The sequence below is a fragment of the Lemur catta genome, chromosome 15 (genome assembly GCF_020740605.2).
Source record: "Lemur catta isolate mLemCat1 chromosome 15, mLemCat1.pri, whole genome shotgun sequence".
In the NCBI taxonomy this organism is placed as follows: domain Eukaryota; kingdom Metazoa; phylum Chordata; class Mammalia; order Primates; family Lemuridae; genus Lemur; species Lemur catta.
The window spans coordinates 5473444-5478969 of record NC_059142.1 but is presented as its reverse complement, the minus strand read 5'-3'; the positions used below and the strand labels follow the sequence as shown (position 1 = coordinate 5478969).

The window sequence follows — 5526 nt, the reverse complement described above, 5'->3', positions numbered from 1 at the left end:
CCAGGAGTTTGAGACCAGCCCAGGCACCACAGTGAAACCCTGTTTCTGCAAGAAAATTAAAAAAAAATTAGCCAGGTGTGGTGGCACACACCTGTAGTCACGGCTACTTGGAAGACCGAGATGGGAGGATTGCTTGAGCCCAGGAGTTCGAGGCTGCAGTGAGCTATGATAGAGCCACTATACTCTAGCGTGGGCGGCAGAGTAAGACCCTGTCTCTTAAAAAAAAAATTCACAAAATGAAGTGTACATTTCAATGGACTATAGTTACTCACACCTATCATCACTGTCTATAGCACCACTATCTCCTTTCAGAACATTTTCATCAACTCCAGAAAGAAACCCTACACCCATTAACTGTCACTCACCGGTTCCCCCTAACCACCACCCTGCCTAGCTCCCAGAAACTCATCTACTCTCAGTCTGTAGATTTGCCTGTTCTGGACATTTCACAGAAATAGAGTTATGTAACATGTGGCCTTTTGCATCTGACTCCTTTCGCTTAGCAGAGTGTTTCCAAGGTTCGTCCACATTGGACCGCGTTTTATGGTCCAAGAAATCTCAAGACTGGGAACCACCGCCTACCACAGAGTGCTTTAACCCTGTGTCATTGTGATCCACAGAAGAGAACTGTGGAAATGAGAAGGCAGGCATCATCTTCCCCACTTCACAGAGGAGACACAGGCTCTGCTCAATGGAGTAATTTGCCTAAAGTCCCCGTAGGCTCCCCCATCTCCCTGCCCTGCTGCCTCTGAAATGTCTGTTGCACAGAATAATTGGAAATTACCATTTTGTCAAAATATTCAAGGTCTAGAAAGTTCTAGGTCAGCAACACAGTGGCAGGTGAAAGGGCTTAAACACAGTCTTTTACTACCTCTCAAAGCTGTGGCCCCCCGGCCTCTGCAGTCTACATTGACCGGGAGACAGAGGGCAGAGGGAGGCAGAGACTGACCTGAAGACCCGGAGACGACCCCTGGGTTCTGGTTCACATTGGCTGTCTGGGAGCTAATCCAAGACCTTTGTCTTGCTTTGTAGTTCATGGGGAAAAATGAGAATTTTGGTTCAGTCTGAGGTTTGGAAATGAGTGTGCATTGTTTCAGGGCATTCAGTTGCATTTAGACCTCTGGCACACGACAGCTGGCAGCCCACAGCCGCAGGGAGAGCTGTGTCCTGCGGAGGAATCGGCCTTCTCTGGCTTTTCCTAGTTGCTATTTTTTCACAGGTAGATAAACACTGAGTCAGAGCCAGTGAACTGTCGCCATGCCTAAGGAGGGCTAGGGTAGAGACGAGAAGAGCAGGCACCGGAAGCTGGGATGCTCCTGCCACGGGATGTCCCCAGGACGAGCCCATGGATGTGCCCCTGCATCCTTCCCTGCAACCAGCACAGGAAACGTGGACAGACGGCTGGCTGCTTTCTCTTGGAAGTGGCAGGGTGAGAAGCTTTGCCCTGGGTCCTCCGGCAGGTCACTGTCAGGGTGAGGGTGGGGTGGGGTGGGGCGGGGGCAGTGCTTTGGACCATTGGTTCATACGGATATCATAATCCATGATCGTTCCCATGTCACTGGCATGGCATAAACCCAAAGTGAGAGAGAGGAAAACAGAAACCATTTTGAGCCTGTTCTGTGAGAAGCCACCTGGTCGGCCAGGTGCAGGTGGGAAGGAGTGAGAGAAAAGACTGTTAGGGTTTGGACCCTGAGCAGTGCTGGTGCTGGGAAACACGGAGCCCTGGGTGACTGCAGAGGAGGAGTTGCCCCTCCACGGGGAATGAGGGAGGGCTTCCTGGAAGAGGTGCTGTCACCTGTCATGGCCAGGTCCAGAAGGGCAGGTGGAAGTTTCCATGGGAGCACTCCAGGCAGAAGGAAGAGCTTAAACAAGGACAACCAGCTAACCTCTACGAGAGAAACAACAATGGGAGAGAAATCGGGAAGAAATAACTTCTTGGGAAACATGACTAGTGAATAAATATATTAATCAGGGAAATGCAAATGCAGGCCAGAGTGAGCTATCTTCTTACACCCACTCAATTGGCAAAAGAAGAAATGACAGTACCGTGGTTTGGCAAAGATTCTGAACAGCTCACCCACAGTCGGTGGGTGTGCAAATTGTCATAAGCACGTTGGGGAACAATAGAGCATTGTCTTGCCAGATTGGATGTTCTCATTCCCTCTATCCCAGCAATTCCATTCCCAGGTGCACACACGCTCCAGGCGATGTCTGCAAGAAGGTTCTCAGCATTCTCAGCAGCACCGATCGTAACCGCGAAGACTGGAAACCACCCAAACATTTCCCGGCAGGTGAAGGGGTACGTAAATCAGGGTCACACAGTGGAATCTGACACAGCAGTGAGAAGGAGCCAAGTACCGCTCTCCCCAGACAGGTCTTGAGGTGACTCCCACTGGCAGAAATTGTGTTGTGGGCCCAACCCTAAATTGTGGCTCGGGGTAGAATATGCTACTTGCGTAAGCCAGGCAAGGCTCCCTCTGAGGCTCCACTGAAACCCAAAAGGCTGGTCTGAGGGTAGGGGAGGAGTGGCTCCCCAAAGAAAATGGGAGTGCAGTACAGGACAATGTTGGTGCCCCTCCCAGGCTCCCCCGTATCACCTTTAACATGTCCTGTGCCCCTGCCCCAGCTAGTGTGCATTTCAGTGCTCCCACCTGGGCTCCTGAGCCCCTGGAGTCCAGGTTCGTCCCCCTCTCCCCCGGGCAGCCTGCGCCAGCCTGAGCCCAGCTCTCTTGCCTCCGGGCGGACACACTGAGGGGTAACTTACACCTGACAGCCGCCCCCTGCACCAGGCCCAAGTCAGGATTTCCCCTTAAATCTCATCTGGGCTTCTTCCCCTTCCTGGTTCTGCTTCCTTCATTCCCGGCCCCGGTTTCTTCTCCAGGAACATTGGAATCTTTGACTCAGCATCTGTTTCTGGGGGAATCTGACCTAAAACAGATACAATTTTATCAAAAGAAAAGTGAACTGAGACTGAGCTACAAACTCAACATATGGCAAGAGGAGTAGAGGTGAGAACCGAATTTCCCAAACTTGGATAAATCACCAAATCTCTCTGGACTTCAGCTTCCTCATTTAACAACCAAAGATGTGATGAGGCAGGTCACAGAGCAGAGGACTTGGCGAATGGCCAAGAATCACAGCACGTGGGCGGCACTGAGAACAATCCAAGAAATGCAGGACATTTTTCATCTGTCACAAGGCAAGGGGGCCCAGAGAATGTCACCCCTAGCATCAGCAGGGCGTGGAGAGAGTGACCCTCTCCTCCTTTGTGGATGGGAGTGTAAATTGGTAGGATCTTTTTGGAGGGCCGCTGGCAGTACCTACAGAAATGTTAAATAGGAAAACCCTTTGACCCAGCCGTTCTGCCTCCCTGAGTTTATCCTACAGCAGTACTCACACCAGATTTCAAGGAAGGGCGTACAAGTGTGTTAATTACAGCACTGTTTATGACAGCTGCAACTTGTCAACGACTTAAATGTCCTTCATTTGGAGACTGGTTAAAAACAACGGCATATCCCTGCAGTGGAATACTACACAGCCACGGAGAGGAGTGGGGCACTGGGAAGAAACTGTGATATATAATCAAGTGGAAAAAGCAAATTGTAGAGCAGGGTGGACAGTGAAGTAACCTTTTTTGCAAAAAGTATTTCCAAACATAAGTATTACAATTTGCAAATGCATAGAACACAGTCTGGAAGAACATATACCAAACTGCTTTATCTGTAGTTACTCTTGTGAATAAGGTTGGGAATTTTCTAAAGTAGGTTTATTTTTTGTTTGCTTTTTTTTTTTTGAGACAGAGTCTCGCTTTGTTGCCCGGGCTAGAGTGAGTGCTGTGGTGTCAGCCTAGCTCACAGCAACCTCAAACTCCTGGGCTTAAGCGATCCTACTGCCTCAGCCTCCCCAGTAGCTAGGACTACAGGCATGCGCCACTATGCCTGGCTAATTTTTTCTGTATATATTTTTAGTTGTCCAGATAATTTTTATTTCTATTTTTAGTAGAGACAGGCGGGTGGGGGGAGGTCTCGCTCAGGCTGGTCTCAAACTCCTGACCTCGAGCGATTCACCCGCCTCGGCCTTCCAGAGGGCTAGGATTACAGGCGTGAGCCACCGTGCCCAGCCAAAGTAGGTTTTGAATTCTCTTGTGTTTGCGTGTTTTTAAGAACCTGTCACTTCTGTCATCTTTTTTTTTTATTTAAAATGTTTAGATAAGTGACTTAGTGCCTATGTACCGGGCCCTGCTTAGAGCCCGACTACAAGTTATGCTGCCTGGCTCTCACAGATGCCCTATTGAAGTAGGAATTGCTATGAGCCCCCATTTTACAGATTCAGAAACTGAGATCTAGAGAGTGGAATAAGTTGGAAGTTCAGAGCCAAGATCCAACCCAGGTGGCCTGATCCCAGGTCTGGACTCTCACCATGACACCACCTCACCTGACAAGAGTAAAATGAGAGGGTATCCAATTTGTTTTTCAGTACCAGAATCCCTTTTTCAAACAGAACACTAACCGGAAGCCCTGCTTGTGACACAGCTGCTCTGGTAGAAGAGGTGAGGCTGAGAAGCAGCTTCTGCTCCCCGGCACGGTGGTCCCCTCCCGGCCCCAGGACCCCGGGGGTTCCCTAGGACCCGGTTTGAAAATCACTCAGTTGGATGTCCTTGAAGGCCTCCTTCTCTTTTTCCGACGTGCCAGAATTCTAATAATACCACTTTCATTCAAACGGGCTGAAAGGGGAGCAAATGAAAATGTGTCACCGGGCTGTTGAGAACCAAGTGAAGACTCGCATGCTGTAAATAGAGTCAGTATCACGTTGCTCCTGATTTAACCTCAACAAACAGATGGAACCATTGCCCCCCAGAGAAAGTGGCTGTCTAGGAGGCACCCCTGGCTTGGCGAACGCTGTTTCGATAAAAAATCTAGACACTTAACATCACCAGCCTGGAATAGCTCCCCCGTCCCCTCCATACTTTGTTACTTGGTCTTTCCCCATTCAAACAAGGCAGCAGTTTCTGTCTGTTATGTTCACAGCTGTGCCTGCAGCACTAGAATAGTGCCTGACATATAGTAGATGCTCAACAAATACTTGTTGAATGAATGCGTGAATGAATGAATGAACAGACACACACAGTTTGCTTGAGGACCTTCAGGCACCAGTGGTCCTTAGCCACATTGGCATTGAGAGCAGAGAGGAAGGGAGGGGTGAAGAGAGCTTGGAAGTTGCTTCTGTCTCCGTGTGGCCATGAGCTCTTGCCAACAGGCCCACCTCTCTCAGCCGAGACCACCCGTGTCCAGCAACCCCTTCATCCGTCTGCCTCTCAGTTCCTGCTTCCCACCGTGGCGTGGACCCACGAGTTATGTTGCTGAGTGGTTTTCAGCCCTGCTTTCCTGGAGGTGACATCTCAGGCTAGGAGGACAGCAGCCTGTTCCTCAGGCTAGGGGAAACCTGGCAGTGAACTCAGGGGTCTCAGAAGCATCCCTCGGAGAATGCTGCCCCATGGGCCTGTGGGCTGTGGGACAGGTGCCATGG

At 50.1% G+C, this 5526-nt stretch overlaps 1 long non-coding RNA gene across 1 annotated transcript; it reads left to right on the top strand.

Moving 5' to 3' along the window:
* Positions 1-221: 221 nt before the first annotated feature.
* Positions 222-3825, top strand: LOC123621084. The gene is made up of 3 exons (XR_006729004.1): positions 222-1429; positions 2188-2299; positions 2882-3825. It is a non-coding gene; the product is annotated as an uncharacterized LOC123621084 (long non-coding RNA).
* The last annotated feature ends 1701 nt before the right edge of the window (positions 3826-5526 follow it).